Below are 21869 nucleotides of genomic sequence, written 5' to 3'. Positions count from 1 at the left end.
CCAATTAAGAAGGGACCCTAAACAGTTTTCATTCCTTCTCACAAGAATATAGAGCAGGCCCCCACACATGTAAATTGACTACAGTACATACCTAAAGAATTTATTCTCAAAGTATTCCAGAGAATGTGGAATGGACAACAAACTATTTTATGAACTATTCTCTATCTTCTAGATTCCAGACTGACCTTCTAAAGTTCTAGACAGCTGACATCAGACTAGTCAATAGCTCAGAGACCAAAGATCAGAGTCTGAATTGAATTTAGTGGAGTCTTTAGCTAACAAGAAAGAGACCTGTGATGTGTAAATAGGGGTGGGGAGACAGGTGTGGTATCTGCCGTAGAAGTCAATGGAACTGAAAGCAAGAAAAATTAAAATGGAGTCAAGTAGGAAAAGAAGTCAGCTAATGTGTTGTCATCGCAAACACAAAAACTGCTCTGGCTGAACAGCCATAAAATGCTTTCTCTGTAATTATTAACAGCTGCTGCCTGAAAATTTATTTTTAGTTCATTCCAATGTGAAAAGCAAGATAGGAAGAGTAAGCACTTTTCTTTAACTGCATAACCTTCCAGGAGGAACGCATAAAAACTTGCTTGAAATAGCCATGGAACTAGTTCTGTAATCTTCACATGACTTGGGGCACTCTGACTTTCTGATGAAGAATGCAAGGGGCCAGGCAGATGAAGCCATCAGCAGGGGCTACATGAGGATTTTGAACTATGTTTCACTGCTGCTGCTTTCCTACCCTGTAATTTGCTGTCACAGATATTCAGAAGCGGGCACACTTTCTGTTGAAATAGCAAGGCATAAACAAAGGCACGCATCCTTTAAATCCTAGCCTCAGACACACTTATATTTACAAAACTTATTCGACCTATCATCCTTCTTTACCTTATTTCATTCTACAGTCATTGATTCCTTCATGGAATAAAATGCATCTGACTTCCTCTCTCTTTTCTGTCTGAGGAAATCTGATAAGAAGAAATTAGGAAATACCAGTTGCATGTTATCCCTGTTATGGTTCAGTGCTCTTCTAGGTACATGAGACACAAAAACAATGAACCATCAATTTTGCCCTTAAGGAATTCTCAACTTTATAAAAAGACAGATATAAAAACGACTCACTTTTACTGCAGTGAGGCATATGCAATGAAAAAGAATGGAATTCAACTCAATCTACTTAAAAGCAGACCAAGAAAATATTTGTGAGTTGAGTACAGCTTAGCGTCGAGTCAAAGAGGAATCAGATTTTGCCAGGACAACCACAGATAAGGGCAAATAGCAGATGAAACAACACAAAGAGTTATGGAAGTATGAGGCAAATTCAGCATCTGTCAGTCTGATGAAGTATTATTTGGGGTAAGACCAGGAAGGGAATCTGAAGTTAAACTCTGATGTATTTTTTATATTGCCATCACAATGGAATTTAATTTTATTCTGAAAATAAACAGATACCCATTGGGATATATAAAAATCCATAAAATAAATATCTGAAATAACTGGCTTTCTGTTTTTAAAACACCTTCCCAGCATAATGAGGAGATGAGAAGAGTGGATAGTTGAGGCAGAATTTCCAGTGATGTCAGTGAGTGAGGCCAGCTCTGACTTGGAGGAACAGCATTGGGAATGAGAAAATATTTGAGAAATATTTGAGATTAGACCACAGTCTCTAAGTGTGTAGAGTGAAAGCAAGGAAAAAATAGTGAAACAAACACAATTTAAGTCTTTAGTCTCTGGAAAGGTGGTGGTGAAATTTTCTGCAACAAAACCATGAAAGCACATAAAGGGAAGTCTACTTTGGACACCTTTATGTTATTGGATAAAATATTTAGACGTCCTTATAGATTTTCAGCTGAAGTAGAAAGATAACATTAAACATAAATACTAATAAGGCAACAAAAATGTGCATATTCTCTTCCTTTAGAGGTTGGATGTTGCTTAGGATATGAAGACAAGTGGAGTCTTTTTGGTTTAAAAAGTATGTATCCATGTAACTAAAAGAGGAAACAAAATTGAGGAAGACAGTGTGGTTAACCTGAAGGATGAGAGACATCTAAGGCAAACCAACCAACAAACAAAAACCCTTGAAATCTCAAAGATCACACAGGATGATTAAAATACGATCTTGAAAACCAGGAAGGAAAGGGCACCCTATGTCTGCTCTTCCTGATGGAAGAGAGTTTAGGAAAGGGAAAGATAGGTCAGTTGTTCCTAAAACCAGGACCTCCTCTAACAGAACAGAAGAGACAATCTGATCAGACAGAAAAGTGTTGAGAAGTTATCTTTATAAAGCCACACATAGAGAAAGAAAATAAATAGGTAACTTTAAATCCTGGTTGCAGACTATCTGAAAAGATATAATGGGAGCACATGAGGAAAGTCAGCCTAAGATGGTTAGAGCATTATTGTGTAACTATCAAAAACAATGACTAAGCAGAGACTATAATCAAGCAGGAAGCAGAAAGCAGCTTTCAGGGTGAGGGGGAACAGTTGATTACCAGTGACAAAGGCAGTCATCTAGAGACAGTATAAGAGCTGAGTCATGATTGACACGTAGCCCTAACTTTCCATCTCTGCTGCTGAAGAAGCAATGAAACAACCATTTCCACCACGTATTTCTTGGTCTCCAGAGGCCCACAGCAGAGCTATTCTGTTTCCATAACATTTCTATTGCTTTGTTTCTACAAATACAATTACATTGAGTGTCTCGGTGTTATGAAGAATCTGAGGTAAACTGTTCTCTGTTCACTCATCTCCCTACCATTGTGAGCAGTGAACTTTATCAAGTGTGATGGTAAGAAATGGGTGGAATCTTATAAATTCAGGATACCCACTCTTACCAAAGAATGGAAAGAGATAATCACTCACTTTATTCTGAACTTCATCTCATCACACAGTTGCTTACTTGGATCTTGCTATCAACCAAAGCCATCAATTCTTTCCTTGTTTGTTTATTTGTTCAACATGTATTTGTTGGTCTCTTCTTGGGTACCAGGTACTGCTCAAGACACTGAAGATACAAAAAATAACAAAAGTAAACATGTTGAGACTGGGCAAATAATCACACTTGTGAAAGCATCATTCATTACAAAGGAGCAAGGAGTCAACTCCAGAACTACCATACGTCTGCCATTTGTCATCCTTCACCCCTCCTTTGACAGGAAAGAAGAGGAGTTCCAGAGCTCCCTCCCAAAAGATAGATTTCTCTATCATGATCAGTAGTTTTTAACAGTTAAAACAAAAAGATTGGGCCTTTCTGAAGGTTCCACAAACACAAACTCTCATTTCTACATGGTTACAACTTGAGCTCCTGTCCGTCTCCAACCTTTCCAACCCTTACAAGTACTCATTCCATCATCATTGAAATACTTAATAAGTTCAAGTTTTCATGAATGTTCTTGATACCTCTGTGTTTCTACAAAAAATTATTCTTTCCCTAAAGATGTGGTTTCCTCTTCAACACTCTCAAATGCTGGTTGTTTACCTCTTTAGCCCTGAAGTAAGAAGTGGGGTCTTCTAGTTTCAATTCTAATTTGTTCCATCTCTCCTTCCTAATATACTCTCTCTCTCTCTCTCTCTCTCACACACACACACACAAACACACACACACACACACACACACACACACACACATCTACCTTTGGATATTTTGTCATTGGAACATAGAATCCACTACCTACCACACAGAGGTCATCTATTCATCTGCCCTTCTTTCTTTTTCTCTTTAAACTTCTTTCAACATCTCTAACACATGAGATATTTGTGTCTGATCCAGAGATATACTTGGACAATTCTTCCATTTCTCTTCTGTAACATTTATCCTAAGGTTTCCCCTATCAAACAGCATGACATATTTTTCCATCGAAACCTTCTTGACGAACAACATCACCCAGTTTGTTAGGAAATCGAAAGAATGGGAAAAACTTACATTAAGTGAAGTAAGCCAAGCCCAAAGAAACCATAGGTCCCATGGTTTCTCTTATTTGCAATAACTAGTATATGTCTGGGACAAGCAGAAAAAGTCAAAAGCTATGTACATATGATGTTAAATGAAATAACATATGATGTTAAATGAAATAAACCCAAAGATGGGGACACAGTGGTTTTTTTCTTTCTTGCTATTGTTCCTAACATATTTATAATGTACATGTGATTTTTTTGTTTCTTTGTTTTTCCCCCAGGGTATAACCCCTATTTTCACTATATCTGATGTCAGTGCCCTGAATCTTGTATATACACTTCTCTAGCTTGGGGAGGGGAAGGGAAAAAACAAAATGCTTAAATAGGGATACATGTTGACCCATTGTAACAATGAGATTTACAAGTTCTATGTTGAAAAACCAACTTTACAATTTAGGCCGAGAGGGTGGGGGGAGGGGGCAGGGGAGAGTGTAGTAGTGGAAGTGGGAGGGTAGAGGGAAAACAAAGGAGGAGGTAACAATGCTTGACAGGAAATGTACTCATGACCTTGCTCATGTAACTGTAACCCCTCTGTACAGTATTTTTACAATAAAAAACATTTTTAAATGAAAAAAAAACCTTCTTGACTCTACCTCCCCAAATAGCTATTAACCTATTTCTCCACCCTTCTATACACGCTCATACTCTGTCACTAGTAGTCTGCCTTTGTTAAATCTATTCTAACCAAGGCTTTACCTACATCTTCCATTCCATGGTAACAGCCCTTTCTAAGTTATCCACATTATAAGATCCAGTGGCCAATTTAATATCACTCATATTTGGCATACTCGGTTACTACCTATTACTTGCAATATTTTCTTTCACTTGACTACTCTTGTCTTCCTTCTACTTCACTTGACCCTCCTTACAAATCCTCTTCTGCTGATTCCTTCTTAACTTTCTTACTTCATCTAAAGGCTTGTCACTTTAAATCCATCGTTCTCTCTTATTCACCTAAATCTCAATCAGAGGAAGTGGGGGGGTCTCATCTAATCTTTTGTCTTTAAAGGGCATTAATGTGCCAAAGACTCACAAGGTCACGTTTGTAGTACACAGCTAGGATGATCAATCCACATCAGTTTATGGAAAACTTTATTATAGTTTTAGTATAATCTAGGACCCTTCTTTGTTCCAAGTGAATCATGAGATCCTTCCTCAACTTCTACCTAACCCTAATCCAATTTTTCCCTCAAAGTCGATTTGTAAATCCAACTGTCTACTCTCTAGTTTTACTTGGTATTTAATAGGCATAACCAAACTGACTCAGCTTTCCTCCCAAATATGATTTGAGTAGTAGACTTTCTTATGTTAGTGAGTGGAAATTTTGTTTTTTTCAAATTACTTATTCCATACACTACCCTTGTTGTGTAGTACTTGATTTTTTCCTCTTTCTCTTTAAACACGTATACAATCTGTGAAAAAGGCATTCCTTCAAAAATATACTGTTACACTCTTATAAGCCACCACTTACGCAAACAGATTCCTGATAATTCTGCTCTCCCTCCTACACCCACGGAGTATATTCCCCTGCAAACCTGCTGCTATAATCATTCAAAAACAAATTTGATAATACTCATTTCTTAAATTGGACAACAATTTCTCAGACTTTCTTACTGGAAGCCAAAGCTCCTATGTTATCCTGGCCTCTCTTTCTATTTCATCTTCTATTGCTCTTCTTATCTACTCTAAACTAACCATGTTGGCCCTTTAGTCGCTCTTCAAAAGTGGGGACTTTCCTTCTAAGTGAAGGCTTTTGTCTTTAGTCTTCTCTGTGAGCAGTCTTCCTACAGGTATTTGTGATGCTCACCTTCTGATCTAGTTCAAATGTTACCTTATCTATTCTTCTCCAATGATTTAAAATAGCCTAAGTACCAATTTCCTGGTTCTTATTTTGTTAGGCTTTGAGCTTAGTCTTTTTAAAGAATTATACTATTTGTGTTCTCCATAGAGTCTATTACACGTTACTTAATTTATTTGTAACACCTTGCTTACCACCCAGTGTGTTTACTTAATGATTTACAGACCCACTCTGGCTATCACAAATGAGGGAAACCACACAATCTATGCTTCTCTGCAAGAGGGGAGAGTAGAACCTAGGGGAGAGGGTAGAAGTATGGAAGAGACGGGGGGGAGATTGCAGGCAAGAATTAATTTATATACCAGAGAATTGAGAAATAGAAGAGAAGAGGTAGGTTGAAGTGGAGTGAAGATGTTGAAGTGATGACACAGATCAAGATGTATTGTATATAGACGCTGTTTTGTTAAATGCAAAAAATTCAGTACATTACGTAAAATTAAGATGAGTGAGTGCAGGGGTGGGTTGGGAGGGGTGGGTAAGAACGTTGCAAGGGTGACATTGATCAAGAGATCAAGATGCACTGCATTCATAAACTGCTTTGGTAAATGGAAACGCCTTTGTATAACTACTTAACAATAATAATATTCAAAATAAAATAAAAAATAGCATAAGCTTGTGCTCATACATGGGCACTTCCTAACCTCTTTCCTGGGTATATTTTTCTCTGTAGCACATATCACCGAAGAACTGACTCTGTCTGTCTGTCTGTCTCTCAAATTATATATATACATATATATGTATATATACAATTCATATATTATATAAGTTATTATAATTTAGATATTATATAATTTGTTATACTTCATATAGTATATACATATATAATTTGAAAGACAGAGCCTAATACATATATATATGTGTGTGTGTGTGTGTCTTCTCCTTTACTCATCATTACAAGGGAACTTTTATTATTTTAAGCCTCACTGTATTCTCAGCACTTAGAAGAGAACCTGGAACATAATAAATATGTAGTAAATATTTGCTTTGTAAAATAGGAAATGGATTTGAAATTGTGATGATAGCTCCAACGAGAAGGGCAGGTCTATCAGAACATATAACTCCACCTGGGGCATTTGAGAGGGCTCCACTCTAGAAATGCTTCTGGAACAGAGATCTGAAGGATGAGTTAGCATTAAGATATAAAGGAGAAAACATTTCAGAAGAAAGAACATATGCAAAGTATGTGTGGGAAACTCTTTTAGTTCGTGGAACTGAAAGAAAACACACAGAATAGAGTACAGAGAGAAGGGTGAGGTTTTGAAGAGACAGGTTATGGAGAGATATCAAGAGATGAGAAGAACAGGAAGATAGTGGAGAAATTTAATGTGGATATATATATATTCAAATAAAATTTGTGTTTTGAAAATAATATTCAGACTGGTGTATTAACTGGGTTGGAAAGGACCAGAGGAGAATTATTGAGACAACTCAAACCACAAAAATAGTACAGATGACAAATAATGTTTCAGTTAACTTATAAAGTAATGATGGAAGCTGGACGCCGGTGACTCACGCCTGTAATCCTAGCTACGCAGGAGCCTCCTGAGATCTAAGGATCACAGTTCAAAGGCAACCCAGGCAGGAAAGTCCAGGGGACTCTTATCTCCAATAAACCACCAGAAAACCGGAAGTGGCTCTGTGGCTCAAGTGGTAGAGTGCTAGCCTTGAGCTGAATTGCTCAGGGACAGAGCCCAGGTCCAGAGTTCAAGCTCCATGACCGACAAAAAAAAAAAAAGAAGCGATGGAGATGCATGAGTAACACATTTTGAAATTCTATAAATTAAAATGAACAATACATAAACAATAGAGATAATGGTAGAAAAGTAAGAGAGAAAAAGGTTTCACTGATAACCCCTAAATATACTAACAAAATAATGGTAGAAAAAATTTCTTGATTAGAAGATATTGGAAAAGAAAAAATCTTGAAGGAATGGTTTAAGAGTTTTGTCATGGACATACTAAGTCTGAGTAACCTTTGAGACATCTAACTCAGAGATGGTTTAGTTGACCTATTGTATACACAGGCCTGAGCTATGACTCAAGGTCTAGGTTGGAGACATATATCTGGAAGCTATTAGTTTAAAGATGATGAGGAAGTCCTGAGACTGATGAAATGTTCACAATTTTGTATGAGTTCCTGTTAAATCCTATCTTTATAGTCTGTAAAGATAACTTTTCTATACAAAACTGCTTACCATTTCATTCCTAATTTCATCTTGTTAGAGAATCAAGTAATGACACTAGCACTTAAGATTCCTACTCTTATTCTTTTTCTGTCTCTCCTAGTAAATTCTGGAGGGTAGGGGATAACCAATTTGGCATCAATATGGAACCAACCCAGCTAGGGTACTGGGCAAACTAAGGTTAAGGAAGATGAATCAAGTTTTTGAAGTCTGAATGAACTAAATTGGAATCTACCTTCCCACTTAAAAAACTAGATTGCTGGGGCTGGGAAGGTGGCTCAGTGGTAGAGGGCTTGCCTTGCATGCATGAGGCCCAGGGTTCCATTCCTCAGCTCCACATAAGCAGAAAAAAGCCAGAAGTGGTGCTGTGGCTCAAGTAGTAGAGCACTAGCCTTGAGCTGAAGAGCTCAGGGATGCACCCAGGCCCAGAGTTCAGGCCCCACAACCAAAACAAACAAACAAAAAACTAGATTGTCTTTTATTTTGCAACAATCTTCAATTTCTCCATCTATCTAATGTGAAAATTCATACCAACACCACAGGTTGTTTAGCAGGGTAAGTCACCTACCATAGGCAAAATAAGCATTTATACAAAGTAAGCATTTCATTCAATGTTAGCTCCACCCTCCTAGATAATGCTAGTAAGCACAGGTAAACAATGGGAAACAGGAATTATTATTTTGTTCACATGAACTATACTCAACTGCCTATAGCATAGTTAGCCAACTTCTTTCTATCTTTTAGCTCCGTCATGGACCTGCTTGACCCTACCATTTACTACAACTGAGAGATGATACTAAAATGGTATCTATTTTTTAAACCTTTATTGAAAGATACAGAAAGGCAAATCTATTTCTAATGATTTTATGCCCAATCCTATGACACTTACTAGATAAAAATGGGTCTCATTCTTTGATTGTAACTGTACTGAGAAGTCGCTAAATTTTAAACAATAGGTGTTAATCAGTAATACATGCATCTGGTAACAAAGTTAATAGGATCTGTTATAAAAATCAAATATGACATTCCCATCACAATCAGTCCAGAATGTCAGTTAATCCTGCATCCCAGAGGCAAACGCTCAGTTGTTTTGGCTTTCTCTTTCAGTGGCTACCTCCTTAATTTTAAGGTATCTCATCATCTTGTTTCCATCAAAATTAATTTGTTTTAGTGAGGGAGAGAGTTACTTCATAATTTCTTTAATAAGATCCTTCTACAAAAACACATGTAGATACCCATCCTTTGAAATGTCAGCAGACACTTTTTAGCTTTTTGTATCTTGTGTCACATCCTCCATATGATATGAATGTAAACTTGGTCATATTCTTTCCACCCGCCCCCCCCCCCCCCAAGAAACAGTGATTCAAAATATTTTTTTAAGTAAATTTGAGCCCTGTTGCCCTTAGTCCTTAGAAAAAACTATAATCATTTAGAAGACACCTAGCCAAAAAAAGACATTACATTCTAGTTAACTCCTCAAAAAAATTGTGCTCAGAAAAAGTAAAATCTAATTCAAATGATATATAATAGCTCATTGCATTTATATGACACTTCCAAGTTATACAATACATTCATACTTATTACTTCATTCTGTCCTTTAAGATTTCATTTTTCTCTTATTAACAGATTGAATAATTTGCCAAAGGTGATAGTACCATGTATGAACAACTCTGGGTAATTATTATTCCTTTTCTGAAGGTTGAGTGCCCTTACTAAGTGAGATGCTAGGGTTATAACGATCAGTAAGACATTGTATTTCTCATATTGTGCTTGCAATGCATACACACACAGTCTCAGTAAAGTACTGAATACATGTTGGAGTCAGCTGGAAAGCAGTGTTCATTATTTTTTATGGGAATTACTTTTGTTTTTATTGTTTTGGCTAGCTGATAAGAAAATTCCATCCAGGCATGGCTCCAGCTCAGCCTATTTGGCCTGCTTCAGCTTTGATCAGGACAGACCATAAATCATGGTGAAAAAATGCTCAGTCATTGTACCAATTCTGTCTTTGCCAGATCTTCCCAAGTAAAGCTGGAAAGCAACCTGATCCGTCAGACTGTTGTAATGAAGGCAGCAAATGTCACAGTTATTGTATCAGGTTGCATCCATGCTCATGTTCAAGTGCCTCCTAGGAAAAAATCAAGGGCAGCCCTTGCCGTTGTAATGACCAAGAGGAAACCATGACCTAATAGCAATATACAACCACAAACTAGTTAGAGGTAACTGATAAATTATTTTATATAAGCTAGCATTCATTTTATGTCTCTAAGTTTGCTAAATATATTGTTTTAAAAAGCCAATACATAATACTTTCAAACAGTCAGTCAAAGGCAAAAATAAAATTATTTGATTAGTTGATTAGGAAAATTATGCCTGCAGATATATAAGATGTTACAAATGGTCTCTGTTACTTTGTCTCTCCTCTGACTACCTTTCTGCTCATAAAAGCCTCCCTCTAGTAAATTCAGAAATGGTCTTTGTCCCCTGTATCTCTGCTGAATGCTGTATTCAGAAGTTCCTCCACCTACTACTTTGAGTTGTGGAATTTCACCTGGCTCCTTTTGTAGCTTGAATTTATCTAGAACATTCCCCTAGAGTAACCTTTGATGGAGCCAGAGAGGCAAGGGTATCCTGGTTCACTCAGATGGATCCAATGCAATCACAAATACCTTTAAAAAAGGGGGGGGGGGACGGGGAGAAGAGGAAGAGGAAGAGGAAGGAGCAGGACAAGGAAGGGGAGAAGGGGGTTAGGAAAGTCAAAAAAGAAAATGTGAGAAAGGAAGCTGAGGGTCAGGAAAGGAAGCTGAGAAAGAGAAGCTGAATGTCAGAGAGAGTTGGAGGTGCCATGCTGCTAGTATTGGAGGTAGAAGTTGAGGCCACAAGCCAAGGAATGCTGACAGCCTCTTGAAAACAGAAAAGGTAAAGAAGTAGATGTTCCACTAGTTTCCAAAGGGAATCCAACCCTGCCAACACGCTGATTTCAACCCAGTTGAAATCTGCTACAAACATTTGACCTCCAGAGCTGGAAGATCTTAAATTTGAATTGCTTAAACCATCGTCTGGCCATTTGTAATTAATGCAATACAAAGCCGATAGTTTCTGAAACATTTGAAAGTCTAAATATTTGACCTTAAAACAAAACAGAACAAAATACTTTCTGGCATCTCTTAGAAAATTGAGAAATCTGTCCATGATGGCCCACTTCCAAAGGCAGAAATTAGCTGAACAGCAGCTGCTTCTGTTAGAAGGAGAATAAAGTCCACAATTCTTACTTTTCCTGTGGTCTCAAATGCTAAACACTAAAAGAGCCAGATATGTATTGTTATCAATTGAATGATTGTGCTTCATGGCTGGACAGCTTCATTCAAACAGTTGAATTCATATTCAGCTCAGAGATGAATGAATTCATCTTTATCATCAGGAGCGGTGGATTCTTTGTTGGCCTCTGACTGACTTGAACAAATGCCTCAGTGAACAACCATTTGGTGTTAGAAAAGATAACTTGCTTGTCAAAGTATTTTCATCTCCATCTCTGAAAACCAATGAACAGAAAATTGGAACATACTAGATAGAAGAGTTAAGTATGGTCACAGATAAGTGGGAAGAGGGCACAGGATCACCTGGTATTACCAGTAAAGCGCCATACACTTTGGGGCTCAGTATTGGGCAGTATTATTCATAGATTGTTGTAGTCATCAACTATGACACAAATGCACATTCTAAAGATTATGATCACTTGAAAGTACTGATTTCTGTTTTACTTTGAAAAAATAGGCGCCTAAATAATATGTATCAATCTTTGACCAGTAATTTGTTAGAGTCTATATAATTTTTTTATAATCCTATTTAAAATCCAGTGTATTTTAGGCAGCTTCTTCTGTTTTGTCTGAAAAGAAAAGCTTTGACTATAGAACAGCTTACTGAAGGTCTTGTAAATAGAAAAGATAGCATGGAACACCCTTAACTATTCCTACCATGGGAGCCACCCACTCAGCAAGTTGACTATCGAAAAATATTTCCACTGTATAGACACATCATTTCCCAAGCCAGAAATAGCCCACTAAGCTATGAATGTCTAGAGTTATATAAAAATCCACATTATAAAATGATGCTCGTATTTTTTCCCATAACTCTGAAACCAAAAGGCAGTACATTTCCAGAAGTTATAATCATTGCCACAGTTTGAAACACCAATTCAGTCTTCTGTTAATAGGCAACTTCACCTGGCTCTATCTTCTATAAAACTGTGCCAGTTCTGTCACTGGATTTGTTTATAAGAGTAAGCATTCCAGACTAGTGACAGTTATCTCCCAGTCTGGTTCTCAAAGTATACTTTAGTTAAATAAGGACTTCTTTCTGGGAAATAAAATGGAAGTACATTAGGAACACAAAGCTGTTTTAAGTGCTTGTGTGAATATATTTTTACCAACAGTGAACTAAGTCACCCTGTCCTTTCTGTGGCACATGATATTTGCAAGTGCACCCCGTGGGAAAATGAATTGAGCAACAACTTGTTTGGGAGAAAACATTTGCTAGGACTGTCTTAACGAAGTACCACAAGCTAACCAGCTTACAAACCAGAAATGTATGTTCTCAGTTCCGGAGCTACAAGTCCAGGGTTGAGGTATCAACAGGGCTGGTTTCTTTTGGAACCTCTGAAACACACTGGATTCCATATGTGGCTTAGTTTTGGGTGGTTTGCTGGCCACCTTGGGCAAGCCCTGGCTTAGGGTGCTTTACCTCAGTCCTTGTCTTCATCGTCACACACTGGGTTCCTTCTGTGTGTCTATGTCTAAATGCCCCATTTTTATAATAATCCAGTGATATTGCATTAGAAGCCCCTCTAATCCAGTATCATTTCATATTAACTAACTGCATCTGCAATAACTCTATTTTCACAGTAGACATATCAGAATTAGAATCTTAGCATATAAACCTCAGAATATGGCCAAATCCCTATTTCATCTCCCTTGAACCAATCTTCTAGAAAACCAGAATGTGAGAAAAAGTTGGCAAATGAATGCTTCTCTTTCATTCTCTTTCTATGCAAGGCATATGCCATCTTTTCTGTTCTTGAAATTTAGAGGAAGGGTACGTTTTTATTGAATAAGTCTTTATCAGGGTAAAAACTATGGGAGTCTTTGTGCAATTTTGAATTTTGTAACTGGATTTTAATGCTAATCAATTTCTAAGAACTGGGAATGAGTAAAAAAATATTGTTAGGCTTGAAGTACTCACATAAGTACTCAGGTTTGCAGATAAGATAGTTAAAATCACTTTAAAAGGAGGTAATTTTGCTAGGGTAACGTGTTTTGTACAGTTGTTCCAGAGCTCTTGCTATCCCCTCATAACTTTCATCTCAGACTTCCTGGTTCAAAGGGGTAGAGTCCACATTTTTTGTTTCTTTGTCACTCTCCTCCCGCCTTCTTCTAGCTTTTTGTTACCTTCAGAGTATCATACTTCTCTTTACAGCATTCATTATCAAGCTTCCTGTAATTTGTACTCCAGCTTTCCTGCTCTAGCCCAGGAGCAGCTGATTCTTAGTTGCTACTTGTAGCCTTGACTTCTGTACAAACTACGTCATTACTGTCTGAACTTTAATAAAACTGAATCATATCATCTTCTCTGAGATATCTTCTCTCTATCCCATTCTTTCTGTTAACTTACTGCTTTTGCATCAGCTATGTTTGGAATCTTAGTTTCATCTGTGTCGTTTATATTGTTCTCTCTTCCTAAAAAACCCATTGTCTCTACTTGTGATAAGTAAATTGTCTTTCTCTGACTTCTTTGCTATCTTTTATCTCAGACCCTGCTCCTTTCTGAACTTTGACCTTCAAAAAGTACACTTGAAATTTTATAAATGTTACACTTGGACTGCTATACAAAGGTCACAAATCTTTGTAGACAGGTTATGAATATAACCTTGTAGCTTTTCCTATCTCCAGCCGGTGCAGTATCCCTATCCTCTTCTCTGATGAAGTAGACTGCTTATTTCCCTCCTTTACTCCAAGGATTTGACAGAAATGGAATCTTCCAAACTACACATTCTTTAAGGCCAATGGCTTATTTATCACATTTTCTGATAAACTAACAGAATTTGTTATTTGCATTCTATTTTTTCTTCTTATTTCAATTAACACAAGTGCTAACATAGTAAAGGGCTTATAGTAGATGCTCAGGAACTGTGCTGGCTGACTGCCTTACCAACTTAAGGCTTTAGAATTATTAGCATATGTGGTATATTAGATTAAAATTCCTTCATAAGTAAAGTTTTGAACTGGGTATGGAAGCACATGCCTATAATCCTATGTCTTATGAGGCAGAGGGAGAAGGATCTGGACCACTATAGGCTATGTAGCAAGACCCTGTCTAAAAAAATAGTATAGTTTTCTATGTGAGGTTTCTATTTTATTCCTCTATAATCTTCCAATGGTTTGTTCTGGAATTTGGGTACAATTAAACAAAGACATTAATCTAAACTAAAAATGGTGTTGGAAAATCAACTTGACTTTACCAAGAAGTTAGGCTGTAAACTTTCAGGGTAATATATGAGCAGATAGTTAGAATGATTTGTTGATCTTAAATACCTACCTTGTTATGTTTACATAAATCACTAGGTTACATAACTTTGTCTTTGAATCATAATTCTTAGAAATACTCCAAGGGGTAGGGACTTGGAGAAGAGAAATGGAAAACAGCAGAAGGGAATGTTATGCACTGTGAATTCTGTGGAAAGTTAAGTGGAAAAAATAACTTTACATCTTCACTCCAAGAATATTCTCCTATGCAAAATTTGCATAGGTGGTCATTTTTCTAGTTCTTTAGTATAAAATTTCTTGCCAGAGACCTAGTTTATGCTTCCTAACTGTTTAAGTTATACAGTCACTAATAGTTGATACCATTGGATTCTCTTACAAGCTGAATATAAGTCACCTCAACTTTATTTATCATGGAGGTCAAGCTCACCCACATGATGTTAGAAGGCTACTTCCTCCTCTAACATCTCCTCTAACATAGTATCTTTGACTTCCCCCGTTGGTGGGATGCATACTCTGTAATAATGATGCTGGGATTTTTTTTGAAGAAAAAAAATGTGGGAAAACTTGCTATTAACAGTTTCAGAGTATCTAGCTTCAAATTTTTTTTAAAGATTATGAATATGGAAAATGTAGTGAATATAGGGATTCCTTCCACAGCAAGCTGCTTTATCACCAGAGACTTTAGAGTATAATTCAGATTACAAAATCTGACACAATAATTCAGAAAATGTCTATTAAATTATAGATGATTGAGACCCTATGATATGTCTATAACTATTTTGTGGATTCTGTCACATAAAATGAAGCCACAGCTAAATGAAAGAACTTGTACTCTTTGGAGATAATGCTGACATTGAGGATAATTAATGAAGCGCCGTCTGGGTGCTCAGATTAGTTCAGTGTCTCAGAGGTCAAGCTCTGGAGGCTGCTCCCAGGCTCAGACCCCAAACACATTCCCTACTGACTGCATAGCTTATCAAAAATGTTTAACCTTGTTTAGCTGAAAATTTTCATCTGTGACACAAAGATGGTAGTGTTTCCTCCCTCAGGGACTTATTATGAGCATCAAATAAGACTACCAACTACAAAGATGCCACTCAGCTCTCTTAACTGTTATTCAGTACAGACAGTTACTCTGTTACATTTCGTTGCCCAAGAAATACACTTTTTGTTTTTTGCCTGCAGGTGTTCAGGATTCTATGGAGAAAAACAGTTTTATTGAGATATAATTCACATGCTATATACTTTACCCATTGAAAATATAATATCTTTATTCTATGACTTTTACAATATCCAGAGTTGTAAACATCACCACAATCTAATAATTTAAAAGTTTTTCTTCTATTGCGCAATAAACTTGACATTTTTAAAAAATGTGCATTCCACTGGGTTTTTAGAATTCTTTCTATAGTTCCTAAAAGGCTATACTGAATAACAAAGTACATTTTTATGACTGGAGTCGCCAGTCTTTTTGAAGTGGGAGAAAATATAAAATTTAATTAGCAGAGGACAATAGTATATAAGCTTGGCCTTGCTGGCTGTCTCAAAGAAAGACTAGCAACAAGCAGAGTGGTAGAACAGAAAAAGCAATGACCTAGTTGCTATTTTTTTTCCATTGGCTAAGTTGTAGGTTGGCTAGTCTGACCTGAAAATGGGAGCAGACAACTTTATACCTTCCAGGTAGGATAAAATACTACAGTAATCATACATCTAAAATTCTGAGATCTGAAAGAAAAATGTGGTTATAAAGTGCTATAAAGTACACTTTATGAAAAGAGTATTGGTATTCATTTTTTCACTGGCTAGGCACAAATTGACTAGAAGCAGCAATTTATTACTTGACATTTGAAGGAGAGGGCTCAGTTTTGTGTTAATGTGGGCAGAGCACAGAATGTGAACATCTGGGCAGGAAACTCAACCCTACCATTGCCATTCCAAGACCTCAGATCTGTTGAAGTGGGATAGACTGAAAATAAGACCAAATGGAAAATAAAGGAAACTGGATTCACTTCAGAAACTCACTGAAGTCCAGCTTAGTACAGAGTATCCACAAATACATATTTATCCATATTCAGTTTCTTTGGTTTGTACGCACAGATTGAAAAGATGTTGGACTTTGGATTTTTCTTAAATCAATAGGTTCAAACTAAACATGCATGTTGTAAACAGTCACCAGAAGTTTCTTTGGAGTAGTTTAGGCAACAGCTGCATAAATATTGCTAACATTGGCTGCCTGCCCCACTCTACTTCTTTGCAGGAAAGTCTACATTAGTTTTTTCCCGGTGTGGTTCACTCCTTGTATCTCATGTGGATCAACAGGAAAAGTTCTTTCTAAAACTAAAAGTGTTCCAATCATAACAATGGCTACTGGCAGCTAAAGAAACACTGCTAACTATTTTTGTCATCTGTCTGGCTCATTCCCATTTATTCTTCAAAATTTAACTTAGAATTTTCAAAATCTACATCATACTCATTAAGATGGCTGTTATAAAAAAAAAACAGAAAATGAGAAAAGTACTTAAGTTCATGGACAATTGGACTCCTTTTACACTGCTGTTAGGGCAGTAAAAGGGAAGTTATGACTTCATAAAATTAAGTTACTATGTGAATATGACTCAGCAATTCCACATCTGAGTTTATACATGCAAGAATTAAAACAGAAGTTCACACATAATTAACCATACACTCATGTTTATAGCAGTCTGCTTCATATTAGCCAAAAGCTGGAAACAACACAAGGGTTCATTGGTAAATGAGTAAACAAAATATGATATGGACATACAATGAAATATTATTCATCGGTAAAAAGGAAGGAAATTTATACATGCTGAAAGATAAGTGAAACTTGAAGACAAGTAAGTGAAAGAGGCAAGTCAAAAAAGACAAACATTTCATGATTCTACTTATTTTAGATACCTATGGAAGTTGAATTCATAGAGATGCAAACTAAAATGGTAATTATCTGGATCTTGGAGTTGTAGAAATTGGACTGTTTTCATTAAATTTGGTAGCCAAATTCGGTTATTTGTACTATGTATTGTTCTAATTTGATTTTTTATTTTTGTGCCAGTCCTGGAGTTTGAACTTAGGGTATGAGCACTGTCCATGAGTATTTTTGCACAAGGCTAGTGTTCTACTACTGGAGACATAGCAACACTTCTGCATTTTCGGTAGTTAGTTGGAGAAAAGAGTTTCAAGGACTTGCCTGGGCTAGCTTTAAAACATGATCCTCAGATTTTAGCATCTTGAGTAGCTAAGATTACATGTGTGAGCCACCCTCCACCCTCAGCAGTGATGCTTAAACAGAACACTTGAAAACAACTCCAAGAGATAGTTACTGGTATCCGCCATTTTGAATTTGTAGTTAGAAAGCAATGGAGCCAGAATTTGGACCCGGGAAACCTAATGCCAAAAACCTATTCTCTTAATCACTCTATAGAACTTGAATCATAAAAGGAAAAAGATGACTAACAGAAACCCATCCTCATTTTATAATTTACAGTTAATTCTAGACAGTTTAAGCAATAAGAAAAACAGTATAAAGGTACCAGGGAAAACAAACTTTCAGCAATATTAATATGGAGAAGCCTTTTCACAGCCCTCACAAAAGTCAAAATAAAATAAAAAAGACTGATAGACCTGATTCAAAAAATTTTGAAACCATAATTAAAGTCAAATAAGCAGAAGAAAAATAATAAGCATAGTGTATATGACAGGCAGACATTAATATTCCCCATTTACAAAGATCTTTTATAAATCCACCAAATGATACTAAATTTGCTGATGAAAAGCATACATAAGCAATGCATAAAATGAGTAGACAAAAAATGTAAAATGATGGTTAAATTTACTGCCGATTAAATGATTATTTTGCCAGGTGCTGGTGGCTCATGCCTATAATGCTAGCTACTCAAGAGGCTGAAATCTGAGATTTGCAGTTCAAAGACATCCTGGGTAAGAAATCTCTGAGATTATTACCTCCAATTAATCACCAAAAACCAGAAGTAGAGCAATGGCTCAAACAGTAAAAAAGCAAAGGGAGAGAGTAAGGCCCTGAGTTCAAGCCCTATTACAAGCATGCTCGCAAGTGTGTGTGCATACACACACACACACACACACACACACACACACACACACAAAGTGGACATTTGAATCAACAATTTATCCCATGGTGTAAAGCATCTGTACAAGAATAGTCGCCACCACATCAGAGGTTATTACCTTATGGACAGATTTTTGTGTTTTACTCTCATTTTTATTTTCATGAATGATTTGTATTTCCTTTTCAAAACTGGAGTTTGAACTGAATGCCTTTCACTTGCTTAGTAGGCAGATGCTTTAACACCTGTGCCCCATACCACCTCCACCTCTTCACCCCCACCAGCACTTTTGCCTATAGTTAATTTTTCAGATAGGATCTCCCTTTTGCCTGGGGCAACTTCAGGCTGTGATCCTCCTGCATAGTTGGGATTACACGTGTGTATAGACTGGTAATATTTAATGAGCAACTAAATACCACTAAACAAATAAAGAGGGACACAACTGAAGCATTGTCTTTTCTGGGAAGATTTCTCTCTTTCCAGATTAGGCTTTTTTTGAACTCTGGGCCTGGGCGCTGTCCCTCAGCTCTTCAGCTCAAGGTTAGCATTCTACACTTGAGCCACAGCACCACTTCCGGTTTTCTGAGTGGTTTATTGGAAATAAGAGTCTTATGGGCTTTCCTGCTCGGGCTGGTTTAGAACTATGATCCTCAGATCTCACGTTCCTTAGTAGCTAGGATTACAGGTGTGAGCCACCAGCCGGGCTTCAGATTGGTCTTAAGTATTACCACTAGATATCCTGTTGTGCCCTATGCACAGTTCAAGCAAAGTAATCCACGGTATAATGTAAAGAAATTTGAAGTTTCACCTTTTCCTACTAAATAGCAATGACTATCCCTGACCATCAGTTTTTTGTTTGTTTGTTTGTTTGTTTGTTTTTTGCTGGTCGTGGGCCCTGAACTCTGGGCCTGGGCGCTGTCCCTCAGCTCTTCATCTCAAGGCTAGCGCTCTACCACTTGAGTCACAGTGCCACTTCCAGCTTTTTCTGCTTATGTGGTGCTGAGGAATTGAACAGGGCCTCATGCATGCAAGGCAAGCGCTACCACTGAGCCACCTTCCCAGCCCCCTGATAGTCAGTTGTTTATTTTCCTGTTCCAAGCTGGCACATAGTAGGCACCTTATATGATGATTCAAATTCATCTCATCTATCATGATACATTGTGTTATAGGGGACAATTTGTGTGAGATTTTTAAGACAAGCCCATGTGTGTGGAGAGCTTCTCTGACTATTCTCTCTGGGTTGTTTTGCTGTTCCTGATAAGAGATAGACAGTTGCCATGGATGTCCTCAAAACTGTGGACAAGAAAGCTGTGGGATCTGGCTAGGTCACCAAGTCTGCCCAGAAAGCTCAGAAGACTAAATGAATATTACCTCTAAACCTGCCACTTCAGTCTTCATCAGTGAGGGGGGGAGGGGAGGAGAAAAATGGACTCAGAACTGTTTGTCTCAATTGACCATTTAAAGTTTAATAGTAAAGACTTGTTAATGATAACAATGCACCATAAAACCTTCCAAAGGAATGGAAAATGATTTGTGAACCTTTTTTTTAGTGTGTGGTAGTCTTAAGTTATTTGTTTTTAAAAAGCAATACTTTTTAATGAAAAAAACGTGACCAAAAATCTGTCACAGAATTTTGAGACCCATTAAAACAAAGTTTAATGAGGAAAAAAGCGGTTTGGTGTTTGTTTTTTCTATCAGTGACTTTAGTGAGATACATTGTGGAGAAAAGCAAAGTAATAGCAAAGTAAGCAAACAAGTTATGAGATTTCAATAAATTCGTCTCCACCAGCATCTTCATCAGTAGTAAGGGCTGTGTAAGTCTCATCTTTGACAGTGACAGTGTTATAGAGAACATATCTACTTTCGTGGGACTCTTCGTACATCTAGAAATTTGGACTGAGAATGATTTGCCTAATAGGTATCTTCCTCCAATGACTGGGAATAAATGTGTGCTGGACTCTGCTTTAGTTATGCTTCATTTCAGCTCCAAAATTTCCAGTGAACTCTGTGTTTTCACATTGAACAACAATGTTTTTGCACTGAGCTATATTTGGAATGTTTCATAAAAAGCTCCTCTTATCAGTTTATTAACTTCCAACATGAGATGTTCCTCTGTATTTAGCCAGGTTACAAAAATGTGTTCTGGGTGAGTGCTTTTCAAAGAAAGTGACACAGATCTGTAGAAATGTTCTCTAAATAGTAACTATGAACACGAAATAAAAAGAAAACACATGGGGCTGGGAAGGTGGCTCAGTGGTAGAGCACTTGCCTTGCATGCCAGAGGCCCTGGGTTCGATTCCTCAGCACCACATAAGCAAAACGAAAAAAGCCGGAAGTGGCGCTGTGGCTCAAATGGTAGAGTGCTAGCCTTGAGCTGAAGAGCTGAGGAACAGTGCCCAGGCCCAGAGTTCAGGCTCCACAACCGGACCCAAAAAAAAAAAAAAAAAGAAAACACATGAAAAAGGAAATCCACAACTTATCAGGTACTCCAAAGGTAAAGAGGGATTTTTAAAGGATATTAGTTTTCTTTTCTTTTTTATTTTTTGTCAGTCATGGGGCTTGAACTCTGGGCCTGGGCATTGCCCCTCAGCTCAAGCCTAGCGCTCTACCTCTTGAGCCATAGCACCACTTCTGGTTTCCTGAGTTGTTTATTGAAGATAGGAGTTTCACAGACTTTCCTGCCTGGGCTGGCTTTGAATTGTGATCCTCAGATCCTCAGATCTCAGCCTCCTAAGTAGCTAAGATTACAGGCGTGAGCCATGGATGCCGCCTGGCCTTTAAGGATATTATTATCATCATTATTATTAGCCTTTAAGGATATTATTTAAAAGCTAGAAGACCTAAATTCCATGTCCAAATCATGAGTGTATTCAAAAACATTTTAGGGTCAGTACTAGTTTTATAGTGTTGATAGTTCTTTGACTGTTTGTAAAATTTCAAATAGGACACAATGTTGCTAAATAACATGTTGATGTTTTATCCTCCTAACAGAAAGTAGAGATAATAATCATGTGGCATTATTTCCATTCTTAGGTCTCCCAGTGATTACCTCATCTTTATTTTATCTCCCTGTGATTAGGTGGGTGTGATTTTCATGTGTTCCCCTAGCCCAGGGAAGCACCAGCTTTTAATGATCATACAAAATCTATGACTTTGATTCTGTAAATGTTGACTCTGACAGGTCAGTTTGTATCTTCCTGGGTGTTTAGGCTTTTGGAAATTAAGCTTAAAA

General features: G+C 37.3%; 1 long non-coding RNA gene across 1 annotated transcript; it reads left to right on the top strand.

The window, feature by feature from the left end:
• The first annotated feature begins 17817 nt into the window (after positions 1-17817).
• LOC122114983 lies at positions 17818-20009 on the top strand. The gene is made up of 3 exons (XR_006148678.1): positions 17818-17828; positions 19024-19027; positions 19972-20009. It is a non-coding gene; the product is annotated as an uncharacterized LOC122114983 (long non-coding RNA).
• Positions 20010-21869: the final 1860 nt, after the last annotated feature.

The sequence above is a fragment of the Dipodomys spectabilis genome, unplaced genomic scaffold (genome assembly GCF_019054845.1).
Source record: "Dipodomys spectabilis isolate Male_0828 unplaced genomic scaffold, ASM1905484v1 ptg000115l, whole genome shotgun sequence".
NCBI lineage: Eukaryota > Metazoa > Chordata > Mammalia > Rodentia > Heteromyidae > Dipodomys > Dipodomys spectabilis.
This window is presented reverse-complemented; position numbering and strand designations above follow the sequence as displayed.